Raw genomic sequence first — 20,741 nt, forward strand, 5'->3', positions numbered from 1 at the left:
GAAATTTACAAAATGTTTTCCAAATTGCCTGCACTGTTTTATTTTCCCATTAGTAAGGCATGAGTGATCAGTTCCCTGCATCCGTATCAGTAATTTTTGTTGTCCTTAGTTTTTTTTTTTTTAATTTTAGACATTATGATAGGTATGTAGTTATATCTTACTGCGCTTTTAATTTGCCTTTTCCTAAGAAATAATGATGTTAAGCATCTTCTAATGAGCTTATTTGTAATCTATATGTATTTATACATAGCTTTTGCTCATTTACTAATTTTGTTGTTTATAGGTTGTTTGGTTTTTTATTGCTGAGTTTTAAGAGTCCTTTATATATTCAAAATATCAGTGCTCTGTCAAATATGTAGTTTGCAAATTTTTTATGTCACTCTGTCACTTTTCTGTTATGCCTTTAACAGAGTCTTTCACAAAGAAAACGTTTTTAATTTTGATCAACTTCCATTTACTAATTTTTCCTTCTGGTATAATTAAGAACTATGTCTACCCCAAGATAGGGTTTTGCCTTTTATCCTAAAAGATTTTACTTTTTTCCCTAAAAGTTTTATAATTTTACATTTTACATTTAAATCCATGGTCCATTTTGAGTTTATTTTTCCAAAAAGTGTTAGACAAGTTCAAATTTCTTCTTTTTTTTTTTTTTTTTTTTTTTTGGCCTATGGATTTTCCATTGTTTCAACACAATTTGTTGAAGACTTTCTTCCTCCATTGAATTGCCTTTGCAGCTTTGTCAAAAATCAGTGGAGCAAATCTCTTTAAGTCTATTCTGGTTCTCTATTCTGTTCCATTAATCTATGCGTCTATCTTTCCATCAATTTCATACTACCTTGCTTATTGTAACTATATAGTAAGCCTTATGTAGATTGATTCTCCCTCTTTTATTCTACCGTCTCACGACTATTTTAGCTATTCTAGTGCTGTAACTTTCCATATGAAGTTTACTATATACTTGTCTTCATCTACAAAAAACACTGCTAGAATTTTAACACAAAATGCATTAATCCTATTGATCAATGTTGGGGCAATTGAATCTTTACTGTACTGATTTGTCCAATCCATGAATGTTGTAGGTCGCCCTATATATTTAGATCTTCCTTGAAATTTTTTATCAGCAGTTTTTAATCTTCAGAACGTAGATCCTGTATATATTGTTAAGTTTATATTAGTATTGCATTCTCTTTGGAGAGATTTTAAATGGTTTTATGTCTATAATTGCAGTTTCCACAGATCTATTTTTAGTATATAAATATATGATTGATTTTTGTGTGTTAGTCTTCTATCCTGCAATCTTGCTCAATCAGTTCTGGGAAATGTTCTGCAGAGACCATCATGTTATATACAAAAAGACTTTTATTTCTTTCTTCCCAATCTGTGTGTTCTATTTCTTGCTTGATTACAGTAGTTATAACATGAAGAACTATGTTGAATAAAAGTGGTGAAAATAGACATACTTATCTTTTCCTCGGTATCAGAGGGAAACCATTCAGTCTTTCACCATTAAATCTGATTGCTTTAGGATTTAATATAATGTTATTTTTGCTTCAATTGATAGAATTGTGTTTGTTTTTCTTTTTTTCTCTAGCTTGTTGATATAGTGGATTATACTGAAATCAATAAAGTAAATTCCACTTTGTTATGGTGTATTATTTTTTCACGAATTGTTGGGTTTGATTTTCTAATATTCTGTTGAATAGTTTTGCCTCTAAATTCATGAGGAATATTAGTCTGTAGTTTTGTTTTTTGTTTTTTTTTTTTTTTTGGACTGCCATTGCCTGGTTTTGTTATTGAGATAATATTGACTTCATAAAATTAGTTCGGAAGTTTTTACTTATCTTCAGTATTCTGGAATAGATTATGTAGAAATACTGCTAATTCTTTAACTGTCTGATACTTTTCCTGGTGAAACCATCTGATCTGAAGTCCCCTCCCCTCCCCTGTCCTTTCTTCTTTTTTCTTTCTTTGGACAAAGTCTTGCTCTGTGGTCCAAGCGGCAATTCCAGCTACTCTGGAGGCTGAGGTATGAGATTCGCTCCAAAAACAAAAACAAAACCAAAAACAGGCTAGAGTGCAGTGGCGCGGTCTCAGCTCACTGCAACATCCATCTCCCAGATTCAAGCTCTTCTCCTGCCTCAGCCTCCCCAGTAGCTGGGATTATAGCGACGTGCCACCACACCCTACTAATTTTTGTATTTTTAGTGGAGACAGGGTTTTGCCATGTTGACCAGGCAGGTCTCAAACTCCTGACCCCAGGTGATCCACCCGCCTCGACCTCCCAAAGTTCTGAGACTACAGGCATGAGTCACCACGACCTGTCTGGAGATTTCTTTTACAGGAAATTTTTAATGGTCAATTCAACTCATTTAATGGTTATAGGACTATATGTTTAATATTTTGTGTTTGTGTATGTATGTGTATGTGTGTCTGTGTGGGTTGTTTGTTTTGAGACTGAGTTTCGATCTGTCACCCAGGCTGAAGTGCAGTGGTGCGATCTCAGCTCACTGCACCTCCACCTCCTGAGTTCAAGTGATTCTCGTGCCTCGGCCTCCTGAATAGCTGGGATTATAGGCGCACACCACCATGCCTGGCTGATTTTTGTATTTTTAGTAGAGACGGGGTTTCACCATGTTGCCCAGGCTAGCCTTGAACTCCTGACCTCAAGTGATCCACCTGCCTTGGCCTCCCAAAGTAGTGGGATTACAGGAGTGAGCCACCTCACCCAGCTTTGTGTGTGTGTTTTTTTAGGAAATAATCAAGATAAAAATGTATGTTGATATAAATTTTTATAATTGATTCAGAATGATGTAAAAAACATGAAATAACAACCATAGTCAAATTTTCAAAGGACTTAGAAGGCCTACCTTTATGAGTCGCACACAGGTCAGGTTTTATTAGTTATTTCTGCCAAACTTTCTAGATAGGAGAAAAGACATAAAACAGTCTCATTTATGGACAGACTTTTCAAAATTATAAATATAATATCGAAGAATTGCAACCTTCAGGTATCAAATAGATAATAAGGGAAAAAATGTTTTTCTCAGGCTTTCAAGAATGTTTCCGTGTTAGGAACTCTACCAATATCATTTAAATTGCAGTGTAATATTGGTAAACTAGTGATAAAACTCACTGCTTATAGTCAATATAATAAGCTGCTTAGAAAGCTTAAATAAATTATCTAGAATTTTGTTAGGATTAATGAGGGAATTCAGTACATAAGAAATATTTTTAAAATAAACAAAATTTGATAACAAAATACAATGCAAAAATAAATTCCATTCAAATAAACACAATAACAGAATACACTTAGAAATGAATCTCAAATGATATATGTAAACGGTATTTGAAACAAATAAAATTTTTGTAAATGGCATGAAATAAAGCTTAAACAGCAAGATACCTCAAGTTTGTGAATTATAACACCTAATATTATAACATGATCAATTCTTCCAAATTAATCTACAGTGGCAATACAGAGTCAGAGTCAACAAGATTTTAAAATATATTTGAGAAACTGATTCTTAAATTTATGTGGAAGTCAAAATGTGTCAGGAATAGCCAAATAAATTTTGAAGAAAGAAATTCCAAATATATTTTCTTAAATGTATAAAAATGCAGTTGGAGGATAAGGCATTTAGGATGGTGTGACATAGGCCCTATACTATACCTTAGATTCACAATATACAGTAGTTCACAAGTAGATCAATGTATAAATTCAAACTTAGGTTACAACTGAGGCAGAATTTTAAATCAATGACAGGATGGTCACTTGTTTGCTAAATTGGAGGAAACAGTTAGATTCATACCTTTCACTATTGATATACACAACAAATTCAAGATGGAGATAAATTCTAATCAAACCACATAAGTACTATAAGAAAGCACAGGATAGTCCTCTTAGGATTATTTGGAGGGGAGCCTTTCTAATATAATGCACAACATGAACAATCTATAAAGAAGCACATGGGGGCCTGGCACGGTGGCCTGTAATCCCAGCACTTTGGGAGGCCGAGGCGGGAGGATCACTAGGTCAGGAGATGGAGATCATCCTGGCTAACATGGCGAAACCGCGTCTCTACTAAAAAAAAAAATATTAGCCACGCGTGGTGGCGGGCACCTGCAGTCCCAGCTACTCGGGAGGCTGAGGCAGGAGAATGGCGTGAACCCGGGAGGCAGAGCTTGCAGTGAGCCGAGATACCGCCACTGCGAGACTCGGTCTCCAAAAAAAAAAAAAAAAGAAGTACCTGGATCAATTTGACAAATTATATTTCCTATAGCATAAAATAATAGTAAACAATGATAAAAGATAGTAGATAGACTGTAAAAAAAATTTTTGCAACATGTATAACAGAAAAAGGATTAATATTGATAATGTAAAAATTCTTACAAGTTAAAAATAAACAAATACCCCAGGAGAGGTAAGGATAAAAGATAAAGGTGGAAAATTCACAGAAGAAATGCAAATAGGCAATACTCCTATGAAAATATTTGCAACTTTACCAGTAGTCAGGGAAATGCAAACTGAGACAATGAACACTATTTCTTTCCCACTCATTAAGCTAACAAAATGTTACAAGATTACTATTACGTAGACTGAGGAGGATTCAGATAACACACTGAGGTAGGAATTAGTTTAAGAATAATTTCTGGAAGGCAATGACAATTTTAATAAATGAAAATTTTTATGGAGAAATTTTACTTTTTAAGAATCTATCATATTTCACAAGTGCACAAAGATCTGTGTACAAAGATGGTTATTGAAATGTTATTTTTTAATAATGAACAATTGAAGGCAAACTCAATGTTCATCAATAAGGCTGGAGAAAAAACAACCAAAATATAAGACATACTAGGCCGGGCACTGTGGCTCAGCACTTTGGGAGGCCGAGATGGGTGGATCGCTTCACCACAGGAGTTCCACATCAGCCTGGGCCACTTGGCAAAAACCCATCTCTACCGAAAATACAAAAATTAGCTAGGCATGGTGGTGCTCACCTGTAGTCACAAAAAGTACATACATACAGATGGATAGATAGGCAGATAGATAGATAGATGATAGATAGAGAGAGAGATGAAATACTAATAAAAAGAATTCAGAAGAACTATATTCATTGAAATGAAAATATCTAAACATATTGTTAAATTTTTAAAAAATGGAAGTGAGAAAAACATATAGGGACAAAGTCAGAGACATAGAGCTAAGGAAAATGTATGAAAATAGTTTAGAAAATGTTAGTGTGCATAGGTGTGTGTTTCAGTAATGTACATGTTTTTATATATGGACATATATATGAATAAATGTCCACAATTTATAGAAAATGGCACCAATATCACTCATTTCAAAAGAAGTCTGGCTACTTACTTAATCTCTTTGACAGGATTTCTGTAAGCAGGACAGCCAGCTCTGCTTTGATCTGCCCAGGGAATGGAAACTTAAGAAGCCAGTGTTCACTCTTACCTTGCTTTCATTTCATATTTAGGGACCTTTTGCTTACTCTTGCAACTATGTTCTTTGTGTGGCATCCAGGAACTGCTGATGGTTGAACTAATATTCAATCATGATATGATTCAAGGGGAAAAAATAAATTGAGAAAGAGGAAAGTGGAAAGAAAATGGGGAAGAGGCTGAGAAACACAAAAGGAATGAAATTGGCATGAATGGGGGCAGAGGGTGATGCAAAAATGGTTTCAAAATAATCCTGAAAGAAAGAACAAAAAACAACTTAAATGTGTCCCCATGTTGCCCATGGCCCACGTGCTCTTCCTGACCAACATCGTCCACATGGATATAACTTCTCTATAATGTAGACTGAAAAGAGATGTTGCCAACAGATAGTGTTGGATCACAGGTATTTTGGGGGAAAATAATAAAATGCATTATACTAAAAATAAAACCAATCCCAAACTGCAAGACATGATTTGTAAATATTGCAAACTATACACAATTTGAAGTAGTCATGTTAACACTGAATGTCTTTACTTCAGTTTCAATGTTTTCCATTGAAAATAGTGATCTTTATCTCAGTTGTGTGTTTCAAGAAAGCAGAAGAGGTCTAAAAATTTTTCTATTTTTTTTTTTTTCTGATGAACCACAAAGGGCTACACTGCTCCCACAAAGTTTGTTATCAGAGCTGTCTCTTACAACTCACAGATAGGACCTCCTTCTTCTCTTCTAATGACTCCCATAAAACTCACAGACTGCCTTGTTTACTTCTCTCTATAAATCCCTGGGTCGCTTTTGTTTTCTTTGGGATGATCTTTATTGATGAAAGTCCTCTCTACTGCAATAACCTGAATACAATCATCTCCTTAATTGTTGAGATTTTTGTCTTCCATAATCTCATCTATCTCTTAGCTTAGTGTTTTGTGCAACCCCTGACCATTTCCTTTTATATTGTGCTATTTACCATTTCATAGCTGCTTCTTTCTTTAGGGGGCAGTTTGTTCTCCTTATTTTGGTTCTAACATGTACACCATTGTAGTATGATCGCTCACTCTTTCCTCCCTCCCTCCCTCCCTTCCTTCCTTCCTTCCTTGCTTGCTTCCTTCCTTCCTTCCTTGCTTCCTTCCTTGCTTCCTTCCTTCTCTCGTCACTCTGCTGCCCAGGCTGGAGTGCAGTGGCATGATCTCGGCTCACTGCAACCTCTTCCTCCCAGGTTCAAGAGATTCTCCTGGCTCAGACTCCCAAGGAGCTGGGAATACAGGCATGGGCCACTATGCCTGGCTAATTTTTGTAATTTTAGTAGAGATGGGGTTTCAGCATGTTGGCCAGGCTGGTCTCAAACTCCTGACCTCAGGTGTACCACCCGCCTCAGCCTCCCAAAGAGCTGGGATTACAGGCGTGAGCCACCAAGTATGCACTTGCAAGTGTATTTTTCCACAATGAAATCTGAAGTTTTCTATTCCAGGAACCAATACCACATGATACCTCTGAAAATGATCATAGTACCAAAAACATTGTAGGTGTTTTATACATGTAAATTTTAATAATAAATACATGATTGCACGAATGCAGTAGGACAACTTATGTAGCTGACATGAACATTTGCCAATAAGATATGCAGTACTTATAGTTTTTCCAATTCTCTTTTAGAAGTATTGGTTAACAGCAGAGGAATTGTTTATGTCAAATACATCTCTTATTATTGAATTTTACTTAAAAGTATTTTGATGTTCTCTTCAGTTAGATTAGAAAATAATTATAGTTGTCTTCTCAGCCCCTAACTAAACTGATGGTAAATGGTGGATGACAACCTGAAATCTTACCCCTGTCTTCATGTATCAGTTATCTACTATTGCGTGATTAACTTATATGAAAACCTAGTGGCTTAAAATAATATTTATTCAGCCAAGGCACCTGTGAGCCTGTTGCGTAGTTCTCTTTTATTTTAAACTATAATCAGCTGTGTGTCATTTTAGCCTCCTCTAATTTTGTCTGGCTTCTGCTGGGGCTCATTCACATGTCTGATGATTGGCTGACTGCCATTCTTGGGTGACTGACATGACTAGGACACCTCTCTTGCATCATCCAGTAGGCCAGTTTTGTTTTGCATTTATAGCACAGCAGGAGTACAAGAGAAAAATTGGAAGCACTCTGATCTCATAGGGCCTAAGCTTGCAAGTGGCACACAACTTCAGTAGGCCAGATTAAGTCATGTGGCTGGCACAGAGACAAGGATAGGAAAACAAAATCACCTTTTGATGGAAGTTGAAAACTCACATTAAATAGGGTGTACCTACAGGGAGATATGAAACTTTGGAAAAATTTCTACAATAAATCTACAACACATCATTTGGGTGAAACTGTGCAATTTTGTTGTTCTTTGGGATAAGTAAATAAAAAGCCAATTCTAGAGTCGGAGTTTATCCCCGAAGAAATTGAAGACCACAAGGGAAACACTAAAAATAAAAAAGAAAATGAATGCTAATTTTTTTTTTTATTGCCTGCTTTGAGGTACAGTGTGTCCTCAACACAATTGATTTATTGGGTCATAATATTCTCACTATGACTACCCCCTAAGAGAAAATGTTATATCTACTACTTTTCAAATGAAGACACTTAAATAAGAGAGTTTTAACTATGTTTCTCAATGTCACTTTGTTAATGAGTGACTGTACCACAATTCTAATTCAATTGAAAAATTCCTGTTCTTTAATTGAGCACACTGCTGCTGAGGGCTATTCTTCTGTCTTCTTGGTTGTTTACCTAATTCCCCAACAGAACAGTAAGTCTTAGGAGAAAGAGATCTTGCATCCTTTTGTATTCATCCATTACCTCTAGTAGAATGACTCTACTGGTTTACAAGTATGAGTATATTCAAATGTATTATTTTTATTTTTATTTTTTTTATTTTTGAGACAGAGTTTCACTTTTTCACCCAGGCTGGAGTGCAATGGCGTGGTCTTGGCTCACTGCAACCTCCGCCTCCCGGGTTCAACTGATTCTCCTGCCTCAGCTTCCCGAGTAGCTGGGATTACAGGCACCCGCCACCATGCCCGGCTAATTTTTGTATTTTTAGTAGAGACGGGGTTTCACCATGTTGGTCAGGCTGGTCTCGAACTCCTAATCTCAGGTGATCCACCCACCTTGGCCTCCCAAAGTACTGGCATTACAGTCATGAGCCACCGCACCTGGCCCAAATGTATTATTATTTAAAAACAAAAACAAAATCAGAAAACCTCTCAATTCATTGAATTCCAAATAACAAATAGAAAAGCCTGTATAAATGGGTCTTATAAAAAGAGCCATTTTTTTTTAAAAAAAAAGAAATGTTCTTGGCATCAACAAGGACACAATAACAATATTTCCACCCTTATGATTATAGTGCCAAAGCTCATTAACTGTGCTACAATTTATAGGCATAAAAAGCAAAGTTAGTAACAGTGAGTGGTGGGGGATGCAGTCTTTCACTGTAGTTCCAAACGGAATAATTCTGTAATAAGGTAGTGAATAAAAAAATATGTTTCCATCAAGTTCACAAAAGGCAGATCTTTTCAGTGTGGTCCCCAGGAGGATGGGATGAGGTAGCTGCAGGGAATCTCGGTTACTCCTGCTTTTTCTCCCTTCTGTTCAGGAGGCAGAAACAAATCTTCCCAAATGAACCCTTTAAATATGAAACGATCACCAGAGGCTAATTGAAACAACAGACAATTGAAACAAATTATGCATTCTTCCCTGAGATAAGAGACTTAAATTATAAATCCTTCAAGACTAGAAAGTGTGAAATAAATTGAAATGCAATTAAGTGTCAGAATTAATGATATTTCCGAGTTATTTCTTGTGTAATCTCTTGAAATGCTTTGAGGTTTTGGAAACTCTGGATTTATCTTAATCAAATGTATATCAAATGTTTTAATTTTTTTTTTTAACATAGACTTTAACATCAGCTTCTCAATGTCTACCTGAAAATGCAAAATGCAAGCCTTCCTTTTTCTCCTGCTTCCCCCCCCCCCCGCCCCCGACCACGCACCAAACCATTGTTTCTTAACTGGCATTTGGTTTAGCAGTAGGGAGGACAGCATGACTTGCTTCAAATCATGCTAAATCATTTGGCTTAGCAGTAGCCTGGACAGTATACCTTGCTTCAAAGCATCAAGTCAGTTCTATCTTCCTTGGCTATTATTATGTGAAATATATTGAAACAGATAATTATATTGAGTCTTATGCTGGAATCTGCATAATGTACACAATTCGCTGGTGCAGTCACCTCCAAGAGCTGAGGAACTGCATCTGTTAATGAGCTGTTCAGTGTCAATGGATATTGACATGAATTGTTTGGTTGTCACTTTGTTCTGTCAGATCGGTCTGTGATTGGCTAACATGACTGATGCATCTAAGGTTGGGGGCCTGCGATAGGACCTAGTGAGGGTCATTGTGCATTTGTCTCCAATGATCTGTTCAGCAGGACTCCATAATACTCGAACACATGTAGATACTGGATAAATAAAGAAGTGTTCCTATTTCTTGAGAAATAGTTGGAGCTAATGAGTGGCATAAAATGCCAATGTCTTCAAAACAAATCAAACTTTATATTTCTTTCATAAAATTTTGGTTTAGATAGGACATGTACTTTGAGACAAAAGATACTTAAGTATGCAGATGCCAAAAGCTCAGTGGAACAATTTAACATATTATAAAAGGAACATATATCATCTACTTTCAGAGTCATTGTCAATACTTTAATAATAAAAAAGAACTGTTTACAAAACAACAATTTATTAAAAATGAAAATGATGCAGTATACATCTTCCCAAACTTCAGGGAAATTAAATCAAATTATTTCTTTGAGGTGGACTGAGATGTATCATTCAATTTGGTTTTATGTATTATAAATTCAAGAGAGAATCTCTGATCCTAATGCTACTTAATAGGAATCTAATTATCTAAAAATACTGAATAAAGAAAATATGGCACATATACAACTTGGGATACTATGGAGTCATAAAAAAGGATGAGTTCATGTCCTTTGCAGAGACATGGATGAAGCTGGAAACCATTATTCTTAGCAAACTAACACAGGAACAGAAAACCAAACACCACATATTCTCACTCATAAGTGGGAGTTTAACAATGAGAACACATTGACACAGGGAGTGGAACATCACACACCATGCCCTGTTGTAGGGGTGGGGGCCTAAGGGAGAGATAGCATTAGGAGAAATACTTAACGTAGATGACGGGTTCATAGGTGCAGCAAACCGCCATGGCATGTGTATACCTATGTAACAAACTGCGCATTCTGCACATGGATCCCAGAACGTGAAGTATAATAATTTAAAAAACTGTATGTATTTACTAGAAAGAAACAAAGAAACATGTCCTAAGAAAATGATATATATATATGGGTGTGTGTGTATATACATATATGTATATACACACTGGAAAGAAACAAAGAAACATGTCCTAGAAAAATAAAAAGTTTAGTGCTAGAAGCAAAGAATGTAAGCTACCACATCAGGACTCAAGGAATTTCCTAAATTTCCATTCCAATATTAGGCAAGAGTTCCTTGGAGATAAAAGCTGTGATTTCATATGAACTAGTGTCATGTCACTCTATGGGTAAATCCACCAAGTTAATATCATAATAAAGCTGTACAACTTCAAAGGAATTATGTAAATAAGCAACCTTACGAAGAAATGCACTTGCTTATACATTAGTCAAGATCAAGTCCTGTGGTTGAAAAAATCAGTTATTTTCTATTATAAAAACTTGGGTAACATTTTTCAAAATCTTACCACTAGGAAATGTCTGAGTGGGCATGTCTGACTTGATGAGTATATATTAAACCATTATGACTGCCTTGTATATGTTGTCTAGACTAGATTTTAAATTCCAAAAACAGCAGGAAAAGTATATCATCGCAAGTTGAAATTCTAGGCCATTCTGCAAATATTTAAAGAAAACGAACCTTTTCTTAATTATAAAGTAAGCAAATGTCCCATTGGCATATCTCATTTCATGTTCTTCATTTCCTCAGTACCTCTTTCTCCCCACCATCATTGCATACTCTGATATAGGCAATGCCTAAGCAAGTTTTAGCTGTAGCCATATGTCTGCCTCATGTTTTAACAAGCCACACTTACCACTGCAGAAAACTAAAAGGAAGAGAATAACTGAGTTTTTATGTTATGTCTTCTGCTAATATTTATCAAAACTTCAATAAGGAGTGCATATAAAAATATTTCTGTTGATATCCAAGTAAGATGTGTAGTTTAGTTAACACTCTTTTATTACTTTCAATTTCCTGTTTTCAGTAATGTAAGATTTTATATTTATGTACATTACATATATACATTACACATTACATTTTATATTTACTGGGTGTAAAGTACAGAGAGACATTTGTTTCCACTTCTTGTACATCTTAAATTATTTCAAAATAAAAAATGAAACTGTCTATTGCACACGTAGTGTTGGGCATGTTCACATGATATTAAATGATTTCATTAAATTAATTTTAAAAAGGTAATTATTTTCTTATTGAGACAAATTGGTTTTTGTGAGGAGTCACACTTGAATTTCTAAATATTCTCATTAATAAATAAATGAAAAACCTATGGACCTATGTCCATTCTGACAACAAAAATAATTATACTCCAAAAAATATTATCAATCAGAAAAATCAGGTAATGTATTTCCACTGTAAGTCACTTTATCCTGACCAAAATAGGACAGTTCTGTTCTAATCTGCAACTCCTTCCTCTTGATTTCAACTCCTAAGATTTTTTCAGATTCATCAGTTTTCTTGACTTTTTCAGTCTACTTACATCAGCTTTGCCTAGAGACTGCCTTTGTTATTTGTACTTTTTGTCTTTCCTCCCTTATAATCACTGCCTCTTTCATAGTAATTTTAGTTTTCACACTGTAAATTCCTAGAAGATAGGAATTGAGATTATGTATTTACTTTAGGTTGGGTTCCCTAAGATATAGTCCCTGAGACAAGAATTTTAATTTGAAGGGATCTGGAGAAGTACCAGTAGGGGAATGGCATCATGAAATAGGGAAAGGATACACAGCTCAATCTCTCTGTGAAGGAAGCAATGCAGAATACACCTCAGAGCTACCTATAGGGAGAGAAAATCAGGATGTCTATTTTTAAGTTGATACAGCACTAGTGGAGGGCTGCTCCTGGGGAAGGAGAAACTACTAGAAACTAGTACAGGAGTGGGTGAAATGGAAAAAAGATGTGAAGAAGAGTTTTTCATGTTCATGTAGTAAGCTGCTGTCAGCAAATATTTGACTGGTGAAGGCTGAGGAGAAAAGGGCAGATGTATCAGTTTGTTCTTATGGTGCTAAAAAAGATATACCTGAGACTGGGTAATTTATAAATGGAAGAGGTTTAATTGACTCACAGTTCCACATGGCTGGGGAGGCCTCACAATCATGTCAGAATGCAAATGAGGAGCAAAATCACCTCTTACATGGTGGCAGGCAAGAGAGCTTGTGCATGGGAACTCCCCTGTGTAAAACCATCATATCTTGTGAGAATTATTCGCTATCACAAGAACAGCACGGGAAAACCCATCCCCCGTGATTCAATTACTCCCACCAGGTCCCTCGCACAACACGTGTGGATTATTGGAGCTGTAATTCAAGATGAGATTTGAGGGGAAACACAGCAAAACCACATCATCAGGTCAAGAACAGTGTTTGCTATAACATTATTTTGCACACTATTGTCTAACACAATGCATGGCATAATAGGCAGGAAAAAAATAACTTATATAATTAGCTCAAATGGTAATCTTTATATAAATGTAGCTTAGAAAGCTGTAGAAAAAATAAACCCCTAGGCATGCCAGGATACAACAGACTTATGGCAAGGCTTGTTGGCTCACACCTGTAATCCCAGCACTTTGGGAGGCGGAGGTGGGCAGATCACCTGAAGTCAGGAGTTCGAGACCAGCCTGACCAACATGGAGAAACCCTGTCTCTACTAAAAATACAAAAACTTAGCCAGGAGAGGTGATGCATGCCTGTAATCCCAGTTACTCGGGAGGCTGAGGCAGGAGAATCGCTTGAACCCCGGGAGGCGGAGGTTGTAGTGAGTTGAGATCACACCATTGCACTCTAGCCTGAGCAACAAGAGTGAAACTCCATCTCAAAAAACAAAGAAATACACAAACAAACAAATAACAGACTTATAACATTGGCCATGATCATTAGTAGATACATTTCTTGTCTCCAGAATAGCTACAGTTCATAAATTTTCCTCTTATTAGGAAAGTAAATATTTCCCAATATGGATGGGTTCAAGCTATTTTCAAGCATGGAGGTCGAAAAGAACACAAATAATATTTAAGTTAAGGTAATTCTTTTCAACCTCAAGCATTATTGCTTTTAATCCTACCTATTTTTGCCTCCAGTTTTATATTGAAATGTGTTGTCAAAGAGCTATGATGGTACATTGTAACTTTCTTACAGGTAGGAATTGCATCTTATTCCTCTAGCATCTGTTTTGGACATACTAGGTGTTCAAATAAATGTGCTCCAAACTAATTTTTTATTAGATTTGGTTAACTCTACACATTTGGCTTCAATCAAATAGAAGGTAGACATATCAGTCAAAAAGGCACACAAAAAAATAACAGTGAAAAACACTCATATTCTCTTTCTACTCTTTTTATTCTATGATTATTCTTTCCTCAGCCAACTCATGTCCAGATACCAAACAACTTTTCTTTTTTTATTTTTTTGAGACAGAGTTTTGCTCTTGTCACCGCCCAGCTGGAGTGCAATGGCGCAATCTTGGTTCACTACAACCTCCACCTCCCTGGTTCAACCCATTCTCCTGCCTCTGACTCCCGAGTAGCTGGAATTGTAGGCGCATGCCACCACACAGGTTAATTTCTGTATTTTTAGTAGAGACGGGGTTTCACCATGTTGGCCAGGCTAGTCTTGAACTGCTAACCTCAGTTGATCCACCCACCTCGGTCTCCCAAAGTGCTGGGATTACAGGCCCAAAAGACCTTTGCTTTTGGTATATATGTGTCTAACTTGAGCTTTTCATTACTTCACAAATGCTCCTTCTGTTTCTGACCAAATAGGAGAGGGACTCCTAGGAGAATAGGAAAGTGACCTGCAACTTGAAAAGAGAGTGCTAAATTATGTCACCTGGGTAATATAACACAGTCAAACTAATCAGGGCCCCCAGACGAAGTCAGCTCTGTGGCCCATGATTTGAAATTGGTTCATGTCATACCATATTAGGGTCAGCGGGCACTGAAGAAGGGGGATGAACGTTGTAATCAGTGGTGCTGTGTTCTATGCTGCCACTTAGTTTCCCGACCTCTAAGTGTTATTTTCTTCATCTGTATCCATCCGATATGGTTTGGTTCTGTGTCCCCTTCCATAATTCCCATGTGTTGTGGGAGGGACCTGGTGCAAGATGATTGAATACTGGGAGAGGGTCTTTCCCATTCTGTTCTCGTGATAGTGAATCGGTCTCATGAGTTCTGATGGTGTTAAAAACGAAGTTTCTCTACACAAGCTCTCTCTTTGCCTGCTGCCATCCACATAAGATGTGACTTGCTCGTCCTTGCCTCCTGCCATGATTGTGAGGCCTCCCCAGCAATGTGGAACTATGAATCCATTAAACCTCTTTCTTTTGTAAAATACCCAGTCTCAGATATGTCTTTATCAGCAGCATGAAAACGAACTAATACAGTAAATGAGTACCAGTAGAGTGGGACCCTGCTGTAAAGATACCTGAAAATGTGGAAGCGACTTTGGAACTGGGTAACAGGCAGAGGCTGGAACCATTTGGAGGGCTTAGAAGAAGACAGGAAAATGTGGGAAAGTTTGAAAGTTCCTAGAGATTTGTTGATTGGCTTTGACAAAAATAATGATAGTGATATGAACAATAAGGTCCAGGCTGAGGTGGTCTCAGATGGAGATGAGGAACTTGTTGGAAACTGCAACAAAGGTGACTCTTGTTATATTTAAGCAAAGAGACTGGTAGCATTTTGCTCCTGCCCTCAAGATTTGTGGAACTTTGAACATGAGAGAGATAATTTAGGGTATGTGCCAGAAGAAATTTCTAAGCAGCAAAGCATTCTTGGGTGACTTGGGTACTATTAAAGGCTTTCAGTTTTGTAAGGGAAACAGAGCATAAAACTTTGGAAATTTAGCAGCCTGACAATGCAGTAGAAGATAAAATCCCATTTTCTGAGGTGAAATTTAAGCTGGCTGCAGAAATTTGCATAATTAATGAGGCACCAAATGTTAATCCCCAAGACAATGGGGAAAATGCCTACAGGACATGTCAGATGTCTTCATGGAAGCCTCTCCAATCACAGGCCCAGAGCCCTAGGAGGAAAAAGTGGTTTCCGGTCGGTACCAGGCCCAGGGTCCCTGTGCTCTGTGCAGCCTAGGAACTTGGTGCCTTGTGTCCCAGCTGCTCTAGCTGTGACTGAAAGGGGCCAGTGTAGAGCTTGGGCTGTGACTTCAGAAGTTGCAAGCCTCAAGCCTTGGAAGCTTCCACGTGGTATTGAGCTTGTGAGTGCACAAAAGTTAAGAATTGCAGTTTGGGAACCTCCATGTAGATTTCAGATGTATAAAAATGCCTGGATGGCCAGGTAGAAGTTTGATGTAGGGGGGTATCCTCATGGAGAACTTCTGCTAAGGAAGTGAAGAAGGGAAATGTGGAATGAGAGCTCCCACACAGAGTGTCTGCTGGGGCACCGCCTAGTGGAACTGTGAGAAGAGGGCCACCATCCTTCAGACCCCAGAATAGTAGATCCTGTGCACCTGGAAAAGCCACAGATACTCAATGCCAGCTTGGGAAAGCAGCTGGGAGGGAGGCTGTTACCTGCAAAGCCACAGGGGTGGAGCTGCCCAAGACTGTGGGAACCCACCTCCTGCATCAGTGTGACCTGGATGTGAGACATGGAGCCGAAGGAGATCATTTTGGAGCTTTAAGATTTGACTGCTCTGCTGGATTTTGAACTTGCATGGGACCTGTAGCCCCTTCGTTTTGACCAATGTTTCCCATTTTGAATGACTGCATTTACCCAATACCTGTACCCCCATTATATCTAGGAAGTAATTGACTTGCTTTTGATTTCACAGGCTCATGGACAGAAGGGACTTGCCTTATCTCAGTTGAGACATTGGACTGTAAACTTTTGAGTTAATGCTGAAATGAGTTGAGACTTTGAGGGACTGTTGGGAAGGCATGATTGTTTTGAAATGTAAAGATATGAGATTTGGGAGGGGCCAGGTGCAGAATGATATGATTTGTCTCTGTGTCCCCACCCAAATCTCATCTCATACCTCCCATAATTCCCATGTGTTGTGGGAGGGACCCTGTGGGAGCTGATTGAATCACGGGCTGAGTTCTTCCCGTGCTGCTCTCATGATAGTGAATGGGTCTTACAAGATATGATGGTGTTAAAAATAGGAGTTTCTCTGCACAAGCTCTCTTTTTGCCTGCTACCATCCATGTAAGATGTGACTTGCTCCTCCTTCCCTTCTGCCATGATTGTGAGGGCTCCCTAGCCACGTGGAACTGTAAGCCCAATAAACCTCTTTCTTTTGTAAATTGCCGAGTCTTGGGTATGTCTTTATGAGCAGTATGAAAACAGACTAATACACCATCTCATGGTAAATTTCTGAGAAAAAATGGGGAAATGCATTAACATCCCCAAAACATTGAACTCATGCATGGCACATAAGAGATACCTGATATATATCAACATATTACTTAACTTCCTGAGGTTATGCCAGTGTATTTACAAATAAGTGTCTGCCTATGGTTATGTCCTGTTTCTGTTCACTTTGTCCTGCAATTTCACCTCAGGTCTTACCGTAGTGATCCTATAAACCTGTGACCTACTAACCTACATCTCAGCTTGGCTTCTTTCGAATATGCCTTCAAGCTGATGGCTATCTGTACTCACATGAGTCTGTCAGTGGAAGCAGAGGAAACTACCTTTACTCCTTCACTCTTAATGCTCCAGCCTGGTGAAGGAATCGTGAATCCACTCAGCACGTGGGAGTGGACTCATGTTGAATCACTAGGCTTCTGAATCTAAGGTTTCATTAGCTGCATAAAGAGCATTGGCAACTCCTGGTCAGTGCTGATTATGGACCTGAAAGACGCAATCCAGAATACTATAGTCCCAAATGTTTAAATCTTGTAAGTCAAATTCTAAGGATAAGATCAGTATGTTTTTGGCTACATGCAGAATAATTGTATCATGTTTTTTTCTTTTCTTTTTTTTCTCTTAGCAAAAAGAATGAACTTGAAATCCATTGTGTTAGCTGCCTCATGTTAGGTTTAGCTACGCATTTTTATTGTCTTTATTTGGAAATTAAGTATGGTTTAAGGAGATGCATGTGAGTGCCAAGTCAACAAGGGGTTGACTTGTTAATTTAATTTTAGGTGTCAATTTGACTGGACTACCTAGAATACCTAGACACCTTGTATAACACTTCAGATGTGTCTCTGAGGATGTCTAGAGGAGAATGGTGTGTAAATCTCAGTCTGAGTGAACTAGGTGAGAAAGACCTTCCCTCAATGTTTTGAGGAGCATAGAAGTAAAAATGCTGTCAAAAAACACAAGAAGTATCCCCTGTCAAATTATTCAGTCATGGATGATTTCTGCCCCTGCACACTTAATGCCAAGCTTGCCTTTAAAAAAAAGTCCTTGGTCAGAGAATAAAAAGTTTACTACGAGTTCAGCAACCTTCTGAACCAAAAACACTGCTGATATAGAAGTTCTTGCAATGGTACAAAAGACATTAAATGGTGACCTATTCTTGGTTTAATTTTGCCATTGAAGAAGATAGAATTCTTATGTTTGTCACTAAATTTAAGAGACAAATAACTAGTGCATGTTTTGGCTAATGGATAGCATTTTCAAAACTGTCCCTACTGTTTTTTTTTGTTTGTTTGTTTGTTTGTTTTATCAACTCTATACAAATTCTTGCCCCTGTTAGATCCAAAACTTTTAGAACATATCTGCTGTACTCATTTGTAGAACTTATCTGCTCACTTGTGTATTAATGACTGGGAAAAGCAAAGGACTTTGTAAACTCTTATATGAAGATTTGGTGGACTTGGCAGAACAAAATGGATTTCAATTTAGTCCCCAAACCATAATGACAGATTTGGAATTAGGTGTAATCAAAGCTTCTAAAAGCGAATTTTCAAGGTTTAACCAATGATGTCTATTAGTTTTTCCACTCAGCTCAATTCAGTTGAAACAAAATCCAGATGAGTGGATTGGTCATGTGATGCGGCAATGACAGGACTTCAGTTTAAAAATGAGTCATTTGTTTGCGTTGGCATTCTTTCTAGTTGGTGATATTTCAGGAGCTTTTAATGAGTTAAAACTGTATTTCTCTGAAGAAGGCAGTGAAGCTACTGATGTTAGAAAATAATCAGATTCATAGTAAGATAAGAAGACACTTTCACAACAGTGTTGCTTTCCAATTACCAGTATTGCTTTGCGAACCCAAAAGTATATGAGATAGGTCTCAGTCAATTACAGAGTTTATTTTGCCAAAGTTAATGATACACCCATGAGAAAACTTCAGGATGTCCTGATGACATGTGCCCAAGGTGGTTGGGGTACAGATTGCTAAGGAAATATAATACATCAATCAATAAATGTATGATTTCCATCTAGAAGAGCAGGACAGCTCAAAGAGAGGTTGGGATGGTGATTACAGGTCATAGGTAGATTTAAACATTTTCTGATTGGCAATTGATTGAAAGAGTTACTATCAACGGAAAATAATGTCTGGGTTGTGGAGATGATGGTTTTATCCTTGCAGATGAAACCTCCAAGTAGCAGGCTTCAGAGAGAATAGATTGTAATTGTTTCTTATGAAACTTAAGTTCTGTGTGGATGTTAATGCTAGAGAGGCATAATGAAGCATGTCTGACCTCTCTTTCATCATGACCTGGACTAGTTTTCCAGGTTAACTCTGGAATGCCCTTGGTGAAAAGGAGGGGTCCATTCAGATGGTTGAGGGGCCTTACAATTTTATTTTTGGTTTACAACTTCCACCAAATTTGTGGACTGTATATGAGGGCATGTAAAATGCATTTCTACATACCTTAAACAACATAGAAGAATGCCATAGAATATGTGAAAATTGAATAAGGGATGCTCACATTGGCATATACAGAATTACAGAATTTCAAAAAGAGCAGCTCCACATAGAATATGAATCTGAAAGTATCCTCCTAGGATAGGCATGCCCTCTTTGTGCAAGTCAGCTAGCTCTTTTGAACAACCTCCATGCAATTGCCAATAATCTATCACTGTAATACACTTTTCAAATGTTGCATTTATCCACCACTATTGTAAATTGTCAGCATTATATTTTTACCATTTACTATGCCATGTGGTCTATCTTGATCTCATTTTCCATACTGGAAGTATAAATTGTATAAAGACTTTTAAAGAGTAGTAATTTGTTTTACGCAGTTTTTGTTAATTTGACTCCATGAAAGTGCATTATTTCAACATTGATTTGGTGTCTAAGCATTGTGATTGTACCTAAAAATGTTGAAACTTCCCTGATAAATGAAAAGATATGTTTTCTGTACATCTGCATTTGTGAAAGGTAAAATTTCTTGAGATCTGATCTCCTTCAGCAAACCCATATGCAGTGGTGACCCACCTTGGTTCAGATCCATCTTGTCAAAAGACCCAGGTATTTCATCACAATATTTCAGATGACTGCAGTTATAAAGCTGGGTGCACAAAATTACCAATCATAGTGGTATATGTTTATACATTTTGCTTTTTGAACTATTTCTTTATGAATATGGTTCACTGCTCATAAATGTTATACATGTGTCATTAGTATACCTGAGTGTTTATGCTTGCAAAACGATGCATGTTATTTTTATGCATGTTATGCCTATTTTATTGTGTAAAGTAGCCTATGGTGTGTTGTCCTGCTTTTATTCATTTCTCAAATAAGTTTCCTTTGAAAATGTAAACAGATGCATGTTAAAGACATTTTAAAAATATTTTTTCTGGAATTATATTTTGAGGATTTTGATCTTTGGGATTTCAACATTGGGGTTTATAGTGTTTGGGAGTGTGCCTTTTGGAATATGATCAAACTCACTGCTGGCACAACTCCGTTTTGATTCAGTTGACTCTGAATCCCTGTGACCCACAGTTCAGCTAAAGGCCATGTTTTCTGTTTTTATATCCCACATTCTGTAGAGAAATATTTTTAAGTCATTTCTGATAAATATTTCTGACTCTTC

The sequence above is a fragment of the Papio anubis genome, chromosome 7 (assembly GCF_008728515.1).
Source record: "Papio anubis isolate 15944 chromosome 7, Panubis1.0, whole genome shotgun sequence".
NCBI lineage: Eukaryota > Metazoa > Chordata > Mammalia > Primates > Cercopithecidae > Papio > Papio anubis.